The following is a 25154-nucleotide window of genomic DNA, read 5'->3' on the forward strand; positions in this document are numbered from 1 at the left end:
ATGGCACTAAATAAAAGATACACTGAAAGCAATGAGAGAGTACTGATAAGCAGGGCAGTACAGAGCCTGGCTGGGCCCAGGTGCTTTTCAAGAGGCGTGGCTTAATCACAGGAGGTGTGGTCATGCACCTTTAGAAAAAATACTGAAAAAAATGGTATTTTAAGCGCCTCTGTGGTCACACTGCAGCGTGTGCCGGGCTGAGGGGAAGAGCTGCAGCTGCTGCCAGGTAAGGGGTCCCAAGGCCCCCTCCATCAGACCTGGGGCCAGGTAATTTATACCCTCTTCCCACCTCGGCACCACTGCTGATAAGTCTCTAAGCAGACTGATAACTATCTGCATTATAAAATACATTATATATATATTTCTAACAAGGTAAATTAGCCCATATATATTAATAAATAACTGATATCTAGGCAGAAAGAGAAGACAGCTGCCAATGGTCTTTTAGAAGAATTTTAATACACTTGTTTTTTTTAATAACTAGTATGAATTGTAAAGTGCTATAGAATATGCTGCATTATATAAGAAAACTGTTGTTTGCTTTGTACTTCATTAATAATTACTGTTCCTATATGTCAGTCATTCTATAGATTTACATTGTTGCTCAGGTAAAAGTTCAGATGAAATTGTCCAATTCATCCACTTTTAATAAAATTGATCAGTAATATTTTCTCCAAGGCCCAAAATCCCAGAATACCCATTTGTAGCAAATGGTTATACACTGACCATTTATCAGATAGACTGCAAGGTGTCATTCTGGAGCTGCACACATCACGGATATGTTCTCAGATGAACCCTGGTGCACATCACCACTAACTGAATCAGCCTCTAAGTATCATTTTACAGTGGAGGAACATTGTCATCTCTGCACCATGTGGTATAGTAAGAATAGTCATAAAGTGCAGGCCCAATGCTTCACTGGATAATGGCTGATGTAGATTTTATCTAATAGAAATCTTCCCACGCTCAGATAGACCTTTGACTGCAACCATATCTTTATTTTTGTAGATAATGAAGACAAGGGATCAGGAGCAGGACCACCGCCAATTATCACACCGGAACAAGGCAACACCTTTATGGCACGTGACCAAGGCGATTCTTCTGGAAACTATTTTGCAGACCAAGGCGATTCTTCTGGAAACTATTTTGCAGACCAAGGCTCATCCACAGATATTCATGGAGACCAAGACCAATTTGCTGCATATTTTCATGACAACCAAGGCCAATTTTCTGGATCTCCAGTATAGGAACAATGGGGTTTAGGGATATAGAGGGAAGATTGGTTCTTGGGAGTATTTGTATAAAAATGTAACAGTTTGTTTTCTAATAACCTGGATTTCCAGTATAGGACTAATAGGGTCTGTGGATATAAAGGGAAAAAGGATTCTGGGGGATAGGAGACTATTTGTATAACAATGTATCAGTTTGTTTTCTAATAAAGAAAAAAAAATACCCCATGGTATTTGACAGTTAATTTACACTCCTCAAAATATATATTATAGTTTATTGTATTTCTTTATTTAGAAGATATATCTTTATATTGTGAAGTGTTATTGTCAGGTGAGATACAATATCATAGATTTTATAGCAGAGGCATAAAACCAGGTTTGTGTTGGTGTTAGACCATGCTGGATTAGAATAATCCTAATATTAAAAAAAAATAATAATACAAAATAACTATTTTTATTACAAGGTAACAGTCCATCCTTTCCCTATCTCATTTTGAGGTCTAATTTATTAAAACCACTTAACTGACGAATTTCCCTTCAAAACAGTTTATAACATTGTTTTTTTAACGTTTTATTTAATATAGTTTAACACATATTTTTTTAAATATTATAATATGCACATCTGCAGAACGGATCTCCTCATCAAAAACTCGTGGAGAGATTGGGCCGGCGCAGTCACATGTGATCTGACCATGCCAGTTAAGTGGTTAATTATTAGGTTTTAGACTCGATAATTATAATTTTTTTCACTTAGAAATTATGTACCACTGGGATGTGTGAAAGAACACCCGCAGACACAGCTAGGAGATGCCAAAGGAGCCCATCTGTGTGATGTGTAAAAGTAATGTCATCTATGTATTTCATGCTGTGGGGGCTGGTCACCCTACTGCACATGAGTGGTCAACAGACATTAAGTACAGCCTCCCATGCACCATTTTCTCACTAGTAGTAGTAATGTCACCTCCCAAACACACATCATCCATCTCTGAAATAGCACTGAGGCTGAGGAACAAATCAAGAGCCTAATTCAGACCTGTTCACTGCAGCAAAATTGTTCTCCAATGGGCAAAACTATGTGCACTGCAGGTGGGGCAAATATAACATGTGCAGAGTAAGTTCAATTTGGGTTGGTTATTTTTTTCCTGTGCAGGGTAAATATTGGCTGCTTTATTTTCACACTGCAATTTAGATTTAAGTTTGAGCACACCCCACCCAACTCTAAAGGGCCCTACACATTGGCCGATCCGCCGCCGAGCTCCCCAAAGGCAGATATGGCCGACCCGGGGGGGAAGGGGGGGGGGCAGTGAAGTTTCTTCACTCCCACCGGCACCGTAGCAGTGCAGGTACATATGGACGAGATCGTCCATACTGGCCTGCATGCACAGCTGACGGGGCACCAGCGATGAATGAGCGCGGGGCCACGCATCGTTCATCGCTGGTGCCTCCACACTCAAAGATATGAATGGTATCTCATTCATTAATGAACAAGATCGTTTATATCTTTGAATGATGTCGGCCAGTGTGTAGGGCCTATAACTCTCTCTGCACATGTTGTATCTGCCCCACCTGCAGTCCACATGGTTTTGCCCATTGTAGATCAATTTTGCTGCTGTGATAAGTTCTGATTTAGGCCCACAGAGTTCAAAGAACAACCTAGAGGAGAGTCCAAGGGTGTTCAATAGCTCTACACTGGCCTGGCAACAGGGTGCTCAAGGGAGACGTTTGTACTGGGCTCCAAGATTCTGAGGGACTCCTGCCCCTTAGTAATGTTAGGATTCCAGATCATGTGCTCCCCTTACTTGCACTCCTTCTGTATTCAGCAGGGCACAGACACAAAGAGGGAGACTGCCAGGCAACACATTTAAAAAAATATATATTTTCCCCACACTGGTTGCATGATGTCATATAAACATAGAATTTGAAGGCATATAAGCACCATTTGCCCATTTTGTCTATCTTTCTAGGGTGTGGTTATTAGGGTTAGGGGTTATAGTTGGATTAGGGGTTTAGGTCAAAGGTTTGGTTAGAGCACAGGTTCTCAAACTCGGTCCTCAGGACCCCACATGGTGCATGTTTTGCAGGTCTCCTCACAGAATCACAAGTGAAATAATTAATGCCACCTGCAGACCTTTAAAAATAAGTCAGTGAGTAATTAATTCACCTGTGCACCTGCTGGGTTACCTGCAAAACATGCACTGTGTGGGGTCCTGAGGTCCGAGTTTGAGAACCTATGGGTTAGAGTATTATTGTTAGGATCAGGGTTTTGATTAACCACTTAACTGGCAATAATGTACAGATAGGTCATCTGTTATCTTGGCTGACTGAGGCGTTAGTCGCGATCGGGCATACGCTGCATGCCTGGGCGCAAGGTGGCACGCCTAGTCGAAGGGAGGCACACAGAGCATTTGTCGTCACCTTTGAGTGTAATACCTAAGATCATCCACCAGATGTCACTTTTAAAAATCACCAGTGCACGTGTGTTGTCGCCATTAAAATACAATACTGAACTACAGCATAAGAACTACTTTACAGGTGCATCTCATTACGCTACATTATGTTACAGTATATACCAGTGTATACAGTACAGCCACAAATAGTACAGCATATACAGATGCAAACGAATATGTTACAGGTATAGTATGGTCTATTGATGTTAGGGATATGTGAGCATCCAAATCCTGTAGTATTAAGTATAATGGGGAGAGATATAAGCTCCTCCCTAAGTTACTGGTTGCCAAATCACTGTGTGAATAGTTAATACAGACGCAAATGAACGTGTTAAAACACTTGTGTATGCAGACGCAACTAATTTGTGAAAGGAATAATGTAGCTCATTGACTTTAAAGTATGTACAGTGCACTAAATGAGTGTCCGAGTCCCCTAACGGCATAAACGAACACCAATGGAAAGGAATTGCTGCTTGCATTACTTTTACACATGAACTTGTGTATCTTCCATGCAGCAATGTGGGCTAGCAGTGAAGGCTCCTGCCTCCCATGCTGAGGGTCCTGGGTTCGATTCCCAAAGTGCCATCCTATATTTCTCTGCCGTCCTAGTGGATGCTGGGAACTCCGTAAGGACCATGGGGAATAGCGGGCTCCGCAGGAGACTGGGCACTCTAAGAAAGAATTAGGACTACTGGTGTGTACTGGCTCCTCCCTCTATGCCCCTCCTCCAGACCTCAGTTAGAATCTGTGCCCGGCTCGAGCTGGTTGCACACTAGGGGCTCTCCTGAGCTTCTAGAAAAGAAAGTATTTATTAGGTTTTTTATTTTCAGAGAGATCTGCTGGCAACAGACTCACTGCTACGAGGGACTTAGGGGAGAGAAGCGAACCTACCTGCTTGCAGCTAGCTTGGGCTTCTAGGCTACTGGACACCATTAGCTCCAGAGGGATCGAACACAGGCCCAGCCTCGGTCGTCCGGTCCCGGAGCCGCGCCGCCGTCCCCCTTGCAGAGCCAGAAACAAGAAGAACGTCATGGAAATCGGCGGCTGAAGACTCCGGTCTTCATTAAGGTAGCGCACAGCACTGCAGCTGTGCGCCATTGCTCCCTATGCACACCACATACTCCGGTCACTGATGGGTGCAGGGCGCCGGGGGGGGGGGGGCACCCTGGGCTGCAATTAAAGTACCTTAACTGGCAAAAACACACATAATATAGTCTAAAAAACTATATATGTGTTAAAAACCCCTGCCATTATATTAATATAAGAGCGGGAGAAGCCCGCCGAAAAAGGGGCGGGGCTATCTCCCTCAGCACACTGGCGCCATTTCCTCTCACAGCTCCGCTGGAAGGACGCTCCCAGGCTCTCCCCTGCAGTTACCAGGCTCAATAGGGTAAAAAAAGAGAGGGGGGGGGGCACTAAATTTAGGCGCAAAACTGTATATTATAGCTGCTATAGGGAAAATCACTTTGTGTAGTGTAAATCCCTGTTTATATAGCGCTGCGGTGTGTGCTGGCATACTCTCTCTCTGTCTCCCCAAAGGACTTTGTGGGGTCCTGTCCTCAGTCAGAGCATTCCCTGTGTGTGTGCGGTGTGTCGGTACGGCTGAGTCGACATGTTTGATGAGGAGGCTTATGTGGAGGCGGAGCAGGTGCCGATAAATGTGATGTCACCCCCTGCGGGGTCGACACCAGAGTGGATGGATATGTGGAAGGTATTACACGACAGTGTCAACTCCTTACATAAAAGGTTCGATGACATAACAGCTGTGGGACAGCCAGCTTCTCAGCCAGTGCCTGCCCAGGCGTCTCAAAAGCCATCAGGGGCTCAAAAACGCCCGCTACCTCAGATGGCAGACACAGATGTCGACACGGATTCTGACTCCAGTGTCGACGACGACGAGACTAGTGTACATTCCAATAGGGCCATCCGTTGCATGATTACGGCAATGAAAAATGTATTGCACATTTCTGACATTAACCCAGGTACCACAAAAAAGGGTATTATGTTTGGGGAGAAAAAGCAACCAGTGGTTTTTCCCTCTTCAGATGAGTTGAATGAAGTGTGTAAAGAAGCGTGGGTTTCCCCTGATAAAAAATTAGTGATTTCTAAAAAATTACTAATGGCGTACCCTTTCCCGCCAGAGGACAGGTTACGTTGGGAGACGTCCCCTAGGGTGGATAAAGCGCTCACACGCTTGTCAAAAAAGGTGGCACTACCGTCTCAGGATACGGCCGCCTTAAAGGAGCCTGCTGATAGGAAGCAGGAGGCTATCCTGAAGTCTGTATATACACACTCAGGTACTATACTGAGACCTGCAATTGCCTCAGCATGGATGTGCAGTGCTGCAGCTGCGTGGTCGGATTCCCTGTCTGATAACATTGATACCCTTGACAGGGACACTATATTGCTAACCATAGAGCACATTAAAGACGTAGTCTTATACATGAGAGATGCACAGAGGGATATTTGCCGGCTGGCATCTAGAATAAATGCAATGTCCATTTCTGCCAGGAGAGTATTATGGACTCGGCAGTGGACAGGTGATGCTGATTCTAAAAGGCACATGGAGGTTTTGCCTTACAAGGGTGAGGAGTTGTTTGGGGATGGTCCCTCGGACCTCGTTCCCACAGCGACAGCTGGGAAGTCGACATTTTTACCCCAGGTTCCCTCACAGCCAAAGAAAGCACCGTATTATCAGGTACAGTCCTTTCGGCCCCAGAAAGGCAAGCGGGTTAAAGGTGCGTCCTTTCTGCCCAGAGGCAGGGGTAGAGGGAAAAAGCTGCACCATACAGCCAGTTCCCAAGAACAGAAATCCTCCCCTGCTTCCACAAAATCCACCGCATGACGCTGGGGCTCCACTGGTGAAGCCAGGTACGGTGGGGGCCCGTCTCCGGAACTTCAGCGACCGGTGGGTTCGCTCACAGGTGGATCCCTGGGTTCTACAAGTGGTATCTCAGGGATACAAGCTGGAATTCGAGACGTCTCCCCCTCGCCGTTTCCTCAAATCGGCCTTGCCAGCTACTTCTCCGGACAGGGAGGTAGTGCTGGCGGCAATTCACAAGCTGTACCTCCAGCAGGTGATAATAAAAGTTCCCCTCCTTCAACAAGGACGGGGTTACTATTCCACAATGTTTGTGGTACCGAAACCGGACGGTTCGGTGAGACCCATTTTAAATTTAAAATCCTTGAACACTTATATAAGAAGGTTCAAGTTCAAAATGGAATCGCTCAGGGCGGTTATTGCAAGCCTGGAAGAAGGGGATTACATGGCATCACTGGACATCAAGGATGCTTACCTGCATGTCCCCATTTACCCACCTCACCAGGAGTACCTCAGATTTGTGGTACAGGACTGTCATTACCAATTCCAGATGTTGCCGTTTGGTCTGTCCACGGCACCGAGGGTATTTACCAAGGTAATGGCCGAAATGATGATACTCCTTCGAAAAAAGGGGGTTATAGTTATCCCGTACTTGGACGATCTCCTTATAAAGGCGAGGTCCAGGGAGCAGTTGTTGGTCGGAGTAGCACTATCTCAGGAAGTGCTACAACAGCACGGCTGGATTCTGAATTTTCCAAAGTCGCAGCTGGTTCCTACGACGCGTCTGCTGTTCCTGGGTATGATTCTGGACACAGAACAGAAGAAGGTGTTTCTCCCGGAGGAGAAGGCCAAGGAGTTGTCATCTCTGGTCAGAGACCTCCTAAAACCAAAACAGGTGTCGGTGCATCACTGCACGCGAGTCCTGGGAAAGATGGTAGCTTCTTACGAAGCAATTCCATTCGGCAGGTTCCATGCAAGGATCTTTCAGTGGGATCTGCTAGACAAGTGGTCCGGATCGCATCTTCAGATGCATCGGCTGATCACCCTGTCCCCGAGGGCCAGGGTGTCTCTGCTGTGGTGGCTGCAGAGTGCTCATCTTCTCGAGGGCCGCAGATTCGGCATACAGGACTGGGTTCTGGTGACCACGGATGCAAGCCTCCGGGGTTGGGGGGCAGTCACACAGGGAAGAAACTTCCAAGGACAATGGTCAAGTCAGGAGACTTCCCTACACATAAATATCCTGGAACTAAGGGCCATTTACAATGCCCTAAGTCAGGCAAGACCCCTGCTTCAAAACCAGCCGGTGCTGATTCAGTCAGACAACATCACGGCGGTCGCCCATGTAAACCGACAGGGCGGCACAAGAAGCAGGATGGTGATGGCAGAAGCCACAAGGATTCTCCGATGGGCGGAAAATCACGTGTTAGCACTGTCAGCAGTGTTCATTCCGGGAGTGGACAACTGGGAAGCAGACTTCCTCAGCAGGCACGACCTCCACCCGGGAGAGTGGGGACTTTATCCAGAAGTCTTCCAAATGATTGTAAACCGTTGGGAAAGGCCACAGGTGGCTATGATGGCGTCCCGCCTAAACGAAAAGCTAAACAGATATTGCGCCAGGTCAAGGGACCCTCAGGCGATAGCTGTGGACGCTCTAGTGACACCGTGGGTGTACCAGTCGGTGTATGTGTTCCCTCCTCTTCCTCTCATTCCAAAGGTGCTGAGGATAATAAGGAAAAGAGGAGTAAGAACTATACTCATTGTTCCGGATTGGCCAAGAAGGACTTGGTACCCGGAACTACAAGAAATGATCTCAGAGGACCCTTGGCCTCTACCTCTCAGACTGGACCTGCTACAGCAGGGGCCCTGTCTGTTCCAAGACTTACCGCGGCTGCGTTTGACGGCATGGCGGTTGAACGCCGTATCCTGATGGAAAAGGGCATTCCGGTTGAGGTCATTCCTACGCTAATAAAGGCTAGGAAAGATGTGACGGCAAAACATTATCACCGCATATGGCGGAAATATGTTGCTTGGTGTGAGGCTAGGAAGGCCCCCACAGAAGAATTTCAGCTGGGTCGATTTCTGCACTTCCTACAGTCAGGAGTGTCTATGGGCCTAAAGTTAGGATCCATTAAGGTCCAGATTTCAGGCCTGTCTATTTTCTTTCAAAAAGAACTGGCTTCACTGCCTGAGGTTCAGACGTTTGTTAAGGGAGTGCTGCAAATTCAGCCCCCTTTTGCCCCCAGTGGCACCTTGGGATCTCAACGTTGTGTTGGATTTCCTAAAATCACATTGGTTTGAGCCACTTCAGACCGTGGAATTAAAATATCTCACGTGGAAAGTGGTCATGCTTTTGGCCTTGGCTTCGGCTAGGCGGGTGTCAGAATTGGCGGCTTTGTCCTGTAAAAGCCCCTATCTGATCTTTCATATGGGCAGAGCAGAATTGAGGACGCGTCCCCAATTCCTCCCAAAGGTGGTATCAGCGTTTCACTTGAACCACCCTATTGTGGTGCCTGCGGCTACTCGGGACTTGGAGGCTTCCAAGTTGCTGGACGTGGTCCGGGCCCTGAAAATCTATGTTTCCAGGACGGCTGGAGTCAGAAAGACTGACTCGCTGTTTATCCTGCATGCACCCAACAAGTTGGGTGCTCCTGCTACTAAGCAGACTATTGCTCGCTGGATCTGCTCCACGATTCAACTTGCACATTCTGCGGCTGGACTGCCGCATCCTAAATCAGTAAAAGCCCACTCCACGAGGAAGGTGGGCTCTTCTTGGGCGGGGTCTCGGCTTTACAACTTTGCCGAGCTGCTACCTGGTCGGGTTCAAACACGTTTGCAAAATTCTACAAGTTTGATACCCTGGCTGAGGAGGACCTTGAGTTTGCTCATTCGGTGCTGCAGAGTCATCCGCACTCTCCCGCCTGTTTGGGAGCTTTGGTATAATCCCCATGGTCCTTACGGAGTTCCCAGCATCCACTAGGACGTCAGAGAAAATAAGAATTTACTCACCGGTAATTCTATTTCTCGTAGTCCGTAGTGGATGCTGGGCGCCCATCCCAAGTGCGGATTGTCTGCAATACTTGTATATAGTTATTGCCTAACTAAAGGGTTATTGTTATGAGCCATCTGTTCGTGAGGCTCAGTTGTTATTCATACTGTTAACTGGATATAGTATCACGAGTTGTACGGTGTGATTGGTGTGGCTGGTATGAGTCTTACCCGGGATTCCAAATCCCTTCCTTATTGTGTCAGCTCTTCCGGGCACAGTTTCCCTAACTGAGGTCTGGAGGAGGGTCATAGTGGGAGGAGCCAGTGCACACCAGTAGTCCTAATTCTTTCTTAGAGTGCCCAGTCTCCTGCGGAGCCCGCTATTCCCCATGGTCCTTACGGAGTTCCCAGCATCCACTACGGACTACGAGAAATAGAATTACCGGTGAGTAAATCCTTATTCCCCCCCCCCCCCTGACATTCACTTTATTAATTTTTTTTTCTGTGTAATCCATTGTAAAACATTCAATAGAAGGGTGCACACAGGTTTCACATAAATCAGGGTAAATCTGCAGGAGCAACTCATTCCACTATCTAAAATACACAGCGGTAATGAGCACCTGTAGACATACCAGTAAATATAAATTAGTGAATTTTGATGCAACTAACTGTTTGAGCAACACAGTACTGTAGATCATTGGCGTTAATCTGTATTGTACTTTACACAACTCGGTAATATACTAAGAATTTGTATTCTCAATCACTTCCGACAATAGCCAAATAGTGCCGGGAAAGCATAGAATTCGATACAAAATGAACCTTCAAATAGACCTGCTTTTTGCTGGCATGTTCAGATAGTCATGCATGAGATCAGTGAGACCTGTGCATGCTTCTTTGTAGAAAAGGGTTAGAAATAGTTACAAATTTCAAAAAAAAGTTCGGCGTGGGGTCCCCACTCCTAAGCATAACCAGCCTCGGGCTCTTTGAGCTGGTCCTGGTAGTTTAAATACTGGGGAAAAATTGACTGGGGTCCCCCTGTATTTAGACAACCAGCACCGGGCTCTTGGGTTGGCCCTGGTTCCAAAAATGTTAAAGTTTTTAAAACCAGCACCAGGCTTCACTAGCCGAGAAGATAAATCCACAGCCAGGGGGACACATTTATGTAGGTCTCTGCGGCTGTGGCATTACCCCCCAGCTAGTCACACCTGGTCAGGGTACCCTGGGGGAGTGGGGATCCCTTAAATCAAGGGGTGAAGCCCAAGGCTGCAACCCCATCCCTGGGTGGTGGATGGGGGGCTGATAACCTTTTTGTGTGTAAAAAAAAAAAATATAGAATATTGGGGGTCATTCCGAGTTGATCGCTCGCTGGCTAGTTTTAGCAGCCATGCAAACGCTATGCTGATGCCCACCAGGGAGTGTATTTTCGCTTTGCAGAAGTGCAAACGCTTGTGCAGCTGAGCTCTGCAAAAACAGTTTGTGCAGTTTCTGAGTAGCTCTGAACCTACTCAGCGCTTGCGATCACTTCAGCCTATTTGTATCCGGATATGACGTCATACACCCACCCAGCGAACGCCCAGCCACGCCTGTGTTTTTTCAGAAATGCCTGCGTTTTTTCAAACCCTACCTGAAAACGGTCAGTTGACACCCAGAAACACCCCCTTCCTGTCAATCTTCTTGTGGCCATCAGTGCGACTGAAAACTTCGCTATAACCTGTGTGTGATGCCCAGTATCTGCCCCCCTGACCCCTGCTGACCGCAACTGCAGCCGCTGTCCCCGCAGGGGTTAATAGATTGTCCGGTTGCTAGGCAACCCTGGCTGGCCGGACGATTACCTGGAGGACACTAGGACCCAGCATTGAGGAGGCTGGAGACTGAGCAGGATTGGCGGTCCGCAGAGCGGGAAGAGAGGAGGCGGGACTGGCGCCGAGTTGTTGGGGCCAAGAGAGAGGAGGAGGTTACCGCGCGGTGTACAGGGAAGCCGCCAGTGACAGCCCCGATCGTAGAGCCAGGTCTGACCGTGGCCACCAGCCCTCTGTCGCGGAGGAGAGCTGCCAGACGGGACACCACCGCCGGGTGCAGGAGAGGTCCCGCTACAGCCGAGAAGGTTAAGAGAGGGGGGAGCTGGACCCGCTGCCGCAGACAGGGGAGAAACAGGAAGGAGCTGCCGGCAGGAGATGGCCGGAACCAGTGGAGCGCTGCCTGAGTGTGTACCCAGCAGAGGGGAGAGCCGTGACCCGAGCGCAAGACAGCGCCAACATAAAGAAGTGCGCAGAGTGCTGCCAGCCTACAGGTATTTATGCTGTAGAAAGTCCTCCAGCCAACCCATGCACCCCCCGTGACTTGTCAAAAGACACACTGCGGCCAAGTTGGAAGTCCCTTAGCAGGGAAGGTGCCTGCATAACAAATACATCTCATCTACGGCCATAAAGACCTAGTCAGCGACACCCCTGAGAGCCATCACCGTACTCCAACTTGTACAGCCCTAAAGCTCAGTTCACATAGACTGCTCACCCTCTGTGGAACCCTCAGGGATAACATTTGTGATTATCCACCAGGCTGTCAAGTCAGTGTTATTTCTGCTGCCTACTGCGAGCAGGATTTATTGGACCTACCGGCTACCAAGTGATTATAAACCCCTTCAGACATTGTGTTCCACCAGTCCGTGCTCAAACTGTTGGGACATTATACTGGACTAGAGACTCCCTTTTATTGAGCTCATAACGCCATCTAGTGACCCGTCAGTATAACGCTTGCATACTCATGAAACAGCTGTATAAGACGTCTGAGTGTTGAAATTCTGAAATGCTCTTGTGTTAATGTTATGTTGTATTTTGTGGTCCACCACGCCAATAGTATGTGACTAAAAGTATTGTGGCTTATTGAATTGCACTGAGTTTTACTAAGCGGTGAATTAAGTCACGTGGACCAGTGACTTAACCCTGTTTATAATAAATCTTTGTTACTGTATCCCACCGTAGTGGTCCTTTCACATTTGGGGGGTGTTGCCTATACTGGGGTATCTCCGTCCTTTCTGCCCGGGTTCTGCACAGGTGTCCTCCGCAGATTCCAACAGGCTTCGCACAAGCAGGAACTGGACGGCCGGACCGGAACAGATGCGAGATTCCAGGTACGCTTAACCACGTATTACATATGCACAACCACAACAAGCTTTGCGCAGAAATGCCATTTCTTAGCCTGATTGCTGTGCTGCGAACAATGGCAGCTAGCGATCAACTTGGAATGACCCCCATTGTCTTTTGTTTTAAAACTACTAGTCCCAGCAAGCCTCTCCCACTTGCTGGTACTTGGTGTACCACAAGTACCAGCATACGAGGAAATAACAGGCCTGCTAGTACTTGTAGTTCTACAACAAATTAAATACTCAAATTAAAACATGACACACACACCGTGACAGTACAATTTTATTAAAACACTTACACACTCATACATACTTACCTACATCCCACGCCGGCCAATCATGTCCCCTCCTCCATGTAGAATCCAAATGTTTACCTGTAAATCTAAAATTCCTATATACTCACCTAATATGCAGTGAGGATCGGTCCTCTTCTTTCCTGAAGTAATCCACGGCATTGTCAAAAAAAAAAAAAAAAAGTCCGATCCACACCACTAACTGGGTTCCATGTTTACACATGAAACCCCTTTCCCTGAATGCCGGAACCCCCTGTGACTCCTGTCACTGGAGATCCCAGCAGCCAATCAGGGAGTGCATGTCTTGGCGCTCTCCTGCTTGGCTGTGCGCTACTAGCCTGTCAATCAGGCAGAGCGCAGCGGCTAGAATGGAGCTTATCACAGCTCAATTCTAGCCTATGATGGGAACTTTGTGGTCTGCGGCTAATCGTGGGGTTAGTTGGGGTCACTCTTGTTCAGTCACGGTGGTCTCGGCCTTCAGGGAAAGGGGTTCTATGTGTAAACATGGAACACCTTTAGTGGCGTGGAGCGGGATTTCGTGTTTTTTTTCATCTACCCTTTGGATTACTACAGGACCAAAGAGGACAGAGCTTCACCGGATGGTCCGTAAGTATAATTTTATTCCTTACAGATACCCCGTGGACTCTACTGGAAAAGTGGATGTGATTCTCGGCAAGGGATGTCGGTAAGTATATATGAGTGTGTAAGTGTGTTTGAATAAAATTATACTTTCAAGGTGTGTGTGTTTTGTTTTTATTCGGGTATTTTTTGTGTGGTAGAACTACAGGTACTATCGGGCCCGTTATTTCCCCGCATGATGGTACTTGTGGTTCTCCAAGTATCAGCTTGCGGGGGAGGCTTGCTGGTACTTGTAGTTAGTAACATAGTAACATAGTAGCGCAACGGAATTTGCTGCACTATATAAGAAACTGTTAATAAAATAAATAGTAACAAAGGTTGAAAAAAAGACAATTGTCCATCGAGTTCAACCTATTTGTGGTCTCTTATGCAGTCTTATTATAGGACTAGTTATTTTTATGTTATGACTAGTTATATTAACTATAATGCATGCCTACGCACCATAGCCTTTAATATCTTTATTCAATAGGAATTTATCTAACCCATTCTTAAAGGTGTTAACTGAGTCCGCCATTACTACTCTCTCACATGCCCCCCAGACCACTACACTTTTAAAGATTTGGCTGGCTGCAGTGCATCACATGAATACAAGGGGTGCACTTGGGGGCCTCACCTGCTCAGCAAGTTACCTCCCTACACCGTGCATTTTTTTTCCTTTAACAACACTTTTCACCACTGCCAATGCTGCAGATTCCGGCGTAGATTTGTTTTGGGGGCAGTCGTGGTGACAACTCCATATGTTCCAGTGAAGGCACAGGGCCAGGGATGTTTGCTGATTAACCCGTGCAATAGCACACAGCACAGGGCCCTTTCCTCACGGCTGGCTCCTCCTCTTCACAGTGCAACGGAAGCAGGCTGCTGCAGGTCCCACTCCTCCTCCACAGCATCTGCCATGGTCAGCTGTGACTTAGAGACGAGTAATGAGCAGCACCTTACATTGCTGCGACTCTCTGTCCCTGCCTCCACTCTCTCTATGTGTCCCTGATGTTTCGCTCTGTCCCTGCTGTTTCTCTCTCTGTCCGTGCTGTTGTTCTCCATCTCTGTGTCCCTTCTGCCACTCTCTCTCTCTGTCCCTGCTGCCAATCTCTCTCTCTGTCCCTGCTGTCTCTCTCTCTCTCTGTCCCTGCTGCCACTCTCTCTCTCTATGTCCCTGCTGCCACTCTCGCATTCTCTATGTCCCTGCTAACACTCTCACTCTCTCTATGTCCCTGCTGCCACTCTCACTCTCTCTATATGTCCCTGCTGCCACTCTCACTCTCTATGTCCCTGCTGCCACTCTCACTCTCTCTCTATGTCCCTGCTGCCACTCTTTCTATCTATGGGGGTAATTCAGACCTGATCATAGCAGCAAATTTGTTAGCAATTGGGCAAAACTATGAGGGTCATTCCGAGTTGTTCGTTCGTTATTTTTTTCTCGCAACGGAGCGATTAGTCGCTAATGCGCATGTGCAATGTCCGCAGTGTGACTGCGCCAAGTAAATTTGCTATGCAGTTAGGTATTTTACTCACGGCATTACGAGGTTTTTTCTTCGTTCTGGGGATCGTAATGTGATTGACAGGAAGTGGGTGTTTCTGGGCGGAAACTGGCCATTTTATGGGTGTGTGCGAAAAAACGCTACCGTTTCTGGGAAAAACGCGGGAGTGGCTGGAGAAACGGAGGAGTGTCTGGCCGAACGCTGGGTGTGTTTGTGACGTCAAACCAGGAACGAAACTGACTGAACTGATCGCAGATGCCGAGTAAGTGTGGAGCTACTCAGAAACTGCTAAGAAGTGTCTATTCGCAATTTTGCTAATCTTTCGTTCGCAATTTTACTATGCTAAGATTCACTCCCAGTAGGCGGCGGCTTAGCGTGTGCAAAGCTGCTAAAAGCAGCTAGCGAGCGAACAACTCGGAATGAGGGCCTATGTGCACTGCAGGTGGAGCAGATATAACATGTGCAAAGAGTTAGATTTGGGTGTAGTGTGTACAAACTGAGATCTAAATTGCAGTGTAAAAATAAAGCAGCCAGTATTTACCCTGCACAGAAACAAAATAACCCACCCAAATGTATTTCTCTAGGCAAATTTTATATTTGCCCCCCCCCCCCCCCCCCCTGCAGTGCATGTGGTTATGACCAACTGCTAACAAAGTTGCCGCTACAATCAGGTCTGATATACCCCGTATAAGAAATGTTGAACATTAGCACATAGGCTACTATGGACTAACTCCATCAGAAGCTAAGGGTGTGTACACACTATGCAATATTGCATACGATCCATCTGCTATTGGCTTATGATCAGTGGCTGTTCTTGCCCGGGGCGCCGCCTTCCGGAGGGCGCCGGCACCATCCGGAGGGCGCCGCACCAGGGCAAAATCCGCCACTGTGCCCCCCCGCTTTGAAGGGAACCAGACGCGTAGCGTCTAGTTTCCCTTCATTGAGAGGACCTTAGTTGTGCGGTGCGCGATGACGTCATCGCGCACCGCACAGCAAAGGTCCTCTCCATGAAGGGAAACTAGACGTTACGGTCTAGTTTCCCTTCATGTAGAGGACCTTTGCTGTGCGATGTGCGATTACGTCATCGCGCACCGCACAGCATAGTGGCACAGACACTAGGGGTCATAATTGACCTCTAGTGTCTATGCTGTTCTATGGGAGAGACGTAATAACGTCTCTCCCATAGATCGAAGAGAGGAGAGGAGAAGAGCGGCGCCGCCGGCGGAGGGGGTCTGCAGCGGTCTGGATCAGGAACGGGGATGGTAAGTATACTTTTTTTTTATTTAATTTTTTCTTTCAGTGTCGTGACCACGCCCCCATTTGAAGCCACGCCCCTATATTTTGCCCGGGGCGCCACAAGGCCAAGAACCACCCTGCTTATGGTGTTGTATAGTGTGTATGCTCAATATTGGGTTTGATGTGCACTCCCACTGGTCATATGCTGCATAACCCGATGGACCTACCAAATGCAGCATGTCCTACTCCTCCCACCTCCGCCACTCCCACTGATGTGTACATAACCTTAGCTTTTTGGATCTTGGTAAATTTGCCTTAATCACAGTCCCTATACACAGCTATGGTGACAGTTTTTGTGAATGATAAATGAGGGACCGCAATAGATATCTCTGATTTCTGCTGCAGTACCCTGATAAATATCAACATTACATAAAAAGACAATTTTCTGAGGACTGGTAACAAATTTACTGTAATCTGATAACTATGACCCTATGGGGTACATTTGCTAAAGCTTCTAAAAATGAAAAGTGGTGATGTTGCCCATAGCAACCAGATTCTTTTATTTTGTAGAGAAATTATAGACAGAATCTGATTGGTTGCTATGGGCAACATCCCCACTTTTCATTATTAGAAGCTTTAGTAAATTTACCCCTCAGTGAGTAGAGGGCCCAGATCTGTGAGTAGACTGCGGCATAGTGTTGGCCCCACCTCCTGTCTAATCATTATGGCGCTTCATGCAATTACATTTTAAAGTCCTAGTAGCATCATGAAAATGCAGCCAAGAGCAGAGGTGATAACATGGACCTGGGGGGAGATTGGCCATAGGAATCACCAGGAAGACTCCTGGTAGGCCGATGTGTATGTGGCCCTGTTGTATGTGTTGTCATGTGACCCCATCCCCCACATGACAGGCAGCCCACTGCACTCAGTAAACTGCATTGTCCACATTCATTGTTAATCCATCTCTGCAGTACAGCAATTCTGCCATGGCTACACAGTATGTTATACTAGTTGTGATTCCCATGTCGGGCCACTTCTACAAAATTTTACAGGGACACTTAGGGCAAGGAAGGCCGCAATTGCATACAGTCAGGCTTTATAAGGAGGGATCTCACCTGCCTCAGACCCCACTCCCTTATCAGACAACACCCCATTAGGGCTGCTTCCATAAAAATCCCGGGCTGGTTTTCCATCCCAATCTGCCCTTGTATCATAGTTTCCTACCCTCCCTCATTCTGCAGGAGACTCCCTGAAATAGCAGCAATCTCCCTCACTCCCTGAATAGTTCAGAAATCTCCCTGATTGTACCTTATCCCCATTATGTAGCTGTTCCAATCTTTGGGGGGGGACACACAATAAATCAGAGATATATCCATTCAAGTGAAATCATCAGTGCCATTTCACTTTATTGGTTATATAAGGCACAATGATCCCTACGGCTGCATGCATTTTAAATAAGGTTTTTCATGGCCACTTACAGTATATGCGTATACAATATACTAACCTTGGGGCTCATTTACGTTTGGATGTAAGCAATTTTCATGAAATGCCTCTCCGATGTAGCAGTACACGCCCGCACTGATAGGTGTTACTTTCACATCTCCCTGAAATACTTTTTCAAAAGTAGGCAAGTATGCCTTGTATGGACCTCAGCAATGCAAAGAAGATATCATAGATAAATCACAAATTATATTGAGTGCTACAAATTAAATACAATTGAACTTTGTTGCTGAGTTTGGGATTCAATATAATAAAGTAAGTTGTTCTGCATTTGACTGGAAATCTCATCTGATGTCTGGGCCTGTTTGCTGATGATTAGATAATTTAGCGCTTCTTTGTTAAATCAATCACAGCAAAGTTTGAATATGTTTAAACAGACTAATCTGTATTTGAATTGTCTGATACCCACCGACAGACATCATCGCAGATCAAAGAGCTCTAATCAGACAATAAGGAATAACACAGTTAACTTTTAGGGGTATATTCAATTAAGGTCGAAACTGCCGTCTTGTCAAAAAGACGACAGTTTTCGACTTTTTCAGGTTGGAAAGGGTTCCGACCTATTCAGTCCCCAGCATTTTTATTCAACAAGTCGAGAATTCAACTTGCTGAATAGTACGTGAATCGGCGGTATAGCTGCTGATTCCCGTGCTTCTGAGGGAAACTGGCCCAAATTTGACAGGTTTTGGCCCCGTCTCTGACCATCTCAGTTCGACTTAAAAAAAGTCGAACTGAGATGAGGACCTGAGAGGAGGGGGGGGGGAGGGGGGGAAAGAGCTGCTGGCAGATTGGGGAGAGCCACGGGCAGATGGGACAGCAGCGCTACAGCAAAGTGCTGCAGAAGGATGTGTCACAGCCACCGCTCATGGCAGCATCCACCCGGCTCCAGCAAATGAGGTCCCGCTTGCTGGAGCCAGGTGGACGCTGCCGTGAGGTCTGGTGGCTGTGCCACATCCTCCTGCAGCACTGCTGTACCCTGTCTGCCCGCAGCTCTCCCCCCTCTCCAGTCCCTCATCTCAATTCGACTATTTAAATCGAATTGAGATGGACATTGAATAGCCCTTGTTGGATCCATTCAGACATATGCATGTCAGAATGGATCCGACCCTAATTGAATATACCCCTTAATCCAGTGGTTTCCAAACTTTTTTGAATCACGGCACCCTAGAATATCAGAATTTTTTTCACGGCACCCCTAGGCCAAAAATTTCTTATTGAGAAAGCCACCAGCACTGGTTTTGCCTATTATATTGACCATGAGTAATTTGAATTGGTCCTGGACCACCAACCCAGGGCACCCCTGCAAGTGTCCCGAGGCACCCCAGGGAACCACCACATTTTATTGGTGAGGTATTGGTGATGAGAGGACCACCATTGAGGACAGACGTAATACGGATATCAGCTCACCACCAGAGAGCGGCAGCAAACCAATTGGCGGTCAGTGGAAGGCGCAGCGGCAATTAGACTGGGGAGGACGGAGACGTCCGGCGCCTCCCAGCCTTTTCCTTTACAATATAACATTGACCCACTGTGGGAGAAGTTGCTCGAGCATTTATTTATCTGACTTTGGTGAGCCCGTTAGTATCCTCACAGGTGGCCAGCACTAGGCGTGTATACGCAATGGTATACTAATACAATTAGCTCATGTATGAATGGTTAATTTACTGGAAAAATCTGCATTAGGATAATAATTATTAAAAGAAACATTGTGCGGCACTAAAAAGGAAAAGGAAAAGAAAAGGTCCGGTATATACAGCTTTTTTACGGACAATTGTGGTCTTTTCTTTTGGCAGTGCACTGTCCTTTGTATTAATTGATCCACCTCTAGTAGTAGTTTATAGAGAATTGATATATTGATATATTGTAAGCAATTGGAGAGATTTGAATGTAATAGACCAGGGGGTAAATTTACTAAGATGGAAGTTCTATTTAAGATGGGATGTTGCCCATAGCAACCAATCAGATTCTACTTCTCATTTATCTAGCACCCTCTAGAAGATAATACCTGGAATATGATTGGTTGCTATGGGCAACATCCCATCTTAAATAGAATTCCCATCTTAGTAAATTTACCCCCAGGTCATTTATTTGATGTATTAGTGTTTATCTAGATTAATATTGTATTAAAATTGTGGGATTAGAAGCACTGATTGGTGCTGGTTTTATTATATTATATAAGAAATACATGATAACATGTGTCTGTACTCATCTCATTTAAGCCTTTAATTATTAGAAATAAGCACAGAAGTGAAATTCTTTTACCCCAGGGAACCACGGCACACAGTTTGGGAACCTCTGCCTTAATCTGAGTGCCTTAACTAGACATTTTAGTTCTGTGTGCAAGAAACAGCATCGGCACCCCCCCCCCCCCCCCCCCCCTGCCTAATATAAAACAGGCCCAATGTGCACCAAAAATATATGGGCATGAATTCATGGGGGAAGGGGCTTGGCCACATAGCCCGCTTTTACACAGTACAAAAGGCAGAACTCCCTTTTACACATTAGGCAGGTAGAGTACCCCTTTTACACATTAGGCGGGTAGAGTCTCCCTTTTACACAGTATATATTACGGCAGCAGAGTTCACCTTTTTATACATAAAGCAGGCAGAGTCCCCTTTTTTTACAAACTAGGCAGCAGATTCCCCCTTTGTTACAAGTTACAGCAAAAGAGCCCCCTTTTTTCTACACATTAGGCAGGGAGGGTGTGTGTGCGTGTGTGTGTCTCTTTCTCTCAGGCAGGGAGAGTGTGTGAGCGTGTCTCTCAGGCAGGGTGAGTGTGTGTGTCACTCAGGCAGGGTGAGTGAGTGTGTCACTCAGGCAGGGTGAGTGAGTGTGTCACTCAGGCAGGGTGATTGAGTGAGTGTGTCACTCAGGCAGGGTGAGTGAGTGTCTCTCAGGCAGGGCGAGTGAGTGAGTCTCTCAGGCAGGGTGAATGAGTGTGTCTCTGTCAGGTAGAGATAGTGAGTGCCTCTGGGGGGGGGGGGGGAGGGGGTTGTGTGTGCATGTGGGGTTCCCTGTGGGGGCAATCCACAATCCAGACCTGACGGGCGCAGATAGTCCTATACAGGCACTCCACTGTTGTGGTGGGTCTCATAGGAGGAGTAGGCGCAGATCATATACTGGAGTTGGCACCTACTACTGCAATGGCGGCGTCGGAGCTCACACGTGGAATTACCAGGCAAGGGGCAGCGGCATTTCAAATAGTTGGCACCTGCAGTAATGCTCACAGTCCCTCTCCTTGTCAGTGGCGGCAGAAGAGCACACACACAGAATTACCGCATGGGGCTGTGTAACTCCAAATGGCTCCTGCGGCACCACTCCCCGTCCCTCACAGAGGTGACAACAGCTGAACTTTCACTACTCTCACAGCTCACTGAATGCAATGGCCGTACCTGGGGGTGTGCTGCCAGATGGTTGGTCTTCAGTGCAGTTGCGCTGTGGGCAAGGCACCATCAGCACACACCTAGTTACGATCCTGCTTAATCTATTACAATTTACACAAACTGTATGGATTATAATGGTAGAAATAGTCTCTTCTTCTGCTCTATAGTGCTGAGTATTGTGCTTATCAGACCGGTTGTACAGTTATGTCAGATGGGAGTACATATACATCCAATACTCCTATGAGATGTAGATTGAATGAGGTGATATTAATAATCACTGCTAAGGTCACATCCTGCTTATATTACATTGTCCTAGAAACATTATGGGGCTTGGGCTGAATTGGACCAAAAACACATATTTTATATTGCCTGGGTAACCTGTGTCCTGGCTTTGTGTGAAAGGGACTGCCCAGGTGCAGGGACTGATCTTGAAAATGTGACAAAGAGTCATGCTAATAGTGTACAGAGAGCTGGATTACTGGCAATTAGAGATGATGTCATCTCCATGCACCAGCAAAGAGATAACCCAGCAATAACCCGGGTCCAGCCTGCAGTGCGAACATGATTTTAAGAAGCTGGACGTGGCTTGAAACCATGTTCAATAACCCAGGTTGGACCCAGTTATTGGTGCGAAAGGGGTAGGACACTGCAAATAAGTAATTGTGTTCTATGATATATCTGCAGTTGCATTAAACATGAGATCACTGCAGCTGTGGCTACTTTCATACGCTATAAGGATTAGTTAAACACCTGAAATTATTCAGATGAATTAAAAAATGAAAGTGCAGTGCAAAATATACTGCTCAAAAAAATAAAGGGAACACTTAAACAACACAATGTAACTCCAAGTCAATCACACTTCTGTGAAATCAAACTGTCCACTTAGGAAGCAACACTGATTGACAATCAATTTCACATGCTGTTGTGCAAATGGAATAGACAACAAGTGGGAATTATAGGCAATTAGCAAGACACCCCCAATAAAGGAGTTGTTCTGCAGGTGGTGACCACAGACCACTTCTCAGCTCCTATGCTTTCTGGTGCAGGACGTTTGTTATTTGCCAGAGAACACCAAGATTGGCAAATTCGCCACTGGCGCCTGGTGCTCTTCACAGATGAAAGCAGGTTCTCACTGAGCACATGTGACAGACATGACAGAGTCTGGAGACACCAAGGAGAACGTTCTGCTGCCTGCAACATCCTCCAGCATGACCGGTTTGGCAGTGGGTCAGTAATGGTGTGGGGTGGCATTTCTTTGGGGGGCCACACAGCCCTCCATGTGCTCGCCAGAGGTAGCCTGACTGCCGTTAGGTACCGAGATGAAATCCTCAGACCCCTTGTGAGACCATATGCTGGTGCGGTTGGCCCTGGGTTCCTCCTAATGCAAGACAATGCTAGACCTCATGTGGCTGGAGTGTGTCAGCAGTTCCTGCAAGACGAAGGCATTGATGCTATGGACTGGCCTGCCCGTTCCCCAGACCTGAATCCAATTGAGCACATCTGGAACATCATGTCTCGCTCCATCCACCAACGCCACGTTGCACCACAGACTGTTCAGGAGTTGGCGGATGCTTTAGTCCAGGTCGGGGAGGAGATCCCTCAGGAGACCATCCGCCACCTCATCAGGAGCATGCCCAGGCATTGTAGGGAGGTCATACAGGCACGTGGAGGCCACACACACTACTGAGCCTCATTTTGACTTGTTTTAAGGACATTACATCAAAGTTGGATCAGCCTGTAATGTGTTTTTCCACTTTAATTTTGACTGTGACTCCAAATCCAGACCTCCATGGGTCAATAAATTTGATTTCCATTGACAATTTTTGTGTGATTTTGTTGTCAGCACATTCAACTATGTAAAGAACAAAGTATTTAATAAGAATATTTCATTCATTCAGATCTAGGATGTGTTATTTTAGTGTTCCCTTTATTTTTTTGAGCAGTGTATAATAACAGGTACTCTGTAATAAGAGTCACCAAAGAATATTAAGCTACATTGCGCTGTTTTATTTGCATATATTCAATTAAAACTGACAGTATGAAAGACTATCCCTATCATGACCTAAACTATCCCTGTTCTATTCTACATCCAAATTAGCCCTATTTCTCTTCATGGGCTGGATGTAATGAAGTGCAAGGTTGTCAAAGCTCTGAGATTCCTTTTTTTTTTTACAGAGCCAATCATTTACAAGGTAAAACCAACCTGGCTTTGCCTTGTAAATGATTGCCACTTTAAAAAAAAGTACGAGTCCGGCCAGAATCTCAGCAATCTAGCTGTCTCGCACTGCATTACAACTGGCCCCATGTGTTTATGTGTAGATATATAAATTTGAATATACCACTCTTGTAGGCCCTACACACTGGCCGATTTTCAGAAAGATATGAACGATCTCGTTCATAAATGAACGAGAACTCGTTCATATCTTTCAGTGTGGAGACTCCAGCGATAAACGATGCGCGTCCCCGCGCTCGTTCATCGCTGGTCCCCCGTCGGCTGTGCATGCAGGCCAATATGGACGATCTCGTCCATATTTGCCTGCACTTCAATGCAGCCGCGTGACGGGGGGAGTGAAGAAACTTCACTCCCCCCGTCACTGCCCCCCCGCCGCCGGGTCGCTCGTCGGCCGTATCCGCCGTCGGGCAGCTCGGCGGCGGGTCGGCCAGTGAGTAGGGCCCTTTGGGTGTGTGGTCATACTCTGATATATGCAGCCTTGGTGTATTATGATGCACAAGGCCATAAATATATATTACCTGTGGAATAAAGCATTTTATTAATATATAGTTTTTTAAATTACAAAGAAAAACCTCTATAACAGTTTTTTTAATTGAATTAGGTGGAACTGAACGCTAAATTTGATGCTTTCAGTTCTATTACATAAGAGTGAGTCAGTTAGCTGAGTGACCCATGCATACTGTATATCAGCAGAGAACATCACAGTGAAGTGGCACATTATCCCTTACCCTTCTGTGCTTCTATCGCCAAGGCCCTGACTATTTCTGTGCTGCCGCCGAGTTTTTTCATATATTGTAACAATTTTTTTTATTGTTTCTTCAATAAACAATGATAATAATCCTTATTTTATTTCAGAAATATGTCCAATGTATTTTTATTTAGACAAATATTTATGGTGACACTATAGCATTTTAACATTTGAGTGTAGTTTATAATGAAATCAAGAACAGGGTTCTAAGGTGAGTATTGAATTATCGGCGATGTACAGCTGTGCGCCTCATCAATATTGGGACCATGGACAAGGCTGTATAAAGGGCATTTCCAGCAGAACGTGAGCACTGCCAAAGTTGTCTGAGAGTTGGGCTGGCTGAAAACTCCCAGCAGGCTGCCAGTGATTAAACAGTTGTTGGGTGCCAGGTCCAGCACACGCCTGTCTCCAGTCCTGCAGTATTGTGCATGTGACCTGTCATGAAACACATATCCCCTATTAGCAGTTCCCCATCCCTTATAATAGCCATTATTGCACCCCTCAATCAATGACTATATTTTGTTATATATCAGTGCCTTTAAGCACTACAATCAGTGAGTGAAGCACTGATATACTATATAATTAATACAGACAATGATGAAGCGGTGTAATAATGGATATTATAAAATGTTATTATAAATGTGGTTAGTGAGTGAGGGGAGATAATAATGAGTATTTTAGGTGATGGGGCCTGCTATAATCAGTAAGCCTGGGTCACTCATATACAATGCTGTCAGTGAGTGAGGGTGTAATAATGTGGTATGGGGACCTGATACATTCAGTGAGGGAAGTTGTGTATTCCGGGACGTATTTTCATATGAGCTCAATGGGCACTTGCCCAAGGGCCACAGGAGTCTAAGTGCCCTAGACTGATAGCTAAGGGACCCCTTTTTACCGGAGTACCAGCTTTTTGAAAATCGGCCCTGGGGAACCGGAGAAATCAGACTTCAAAGCAGTGGTCCCCACCTGAGCCTGTTAATTGCTCTTTCCAGCCAGATATCTCAGGTTCTGTCTGACTAAAAAGTT

The sequence above is a fragment of the Pseudophryne corroboree genome, chromosome 11 (genome assembly GCF_028390025.1).
Source record: "Pseudophryne corroboree isolate aPseCor3 chromosome 11, aPseCor3.hap2, whole genome shotgun sequence".
Classification (NCBI taxonomy): domain Eukaryota; kingdom Metazoa; phylum Chordata; class Amphibia; order Anura; family Myobatrachidae; genus Pseudophryne; species Pseudophryne corroboree.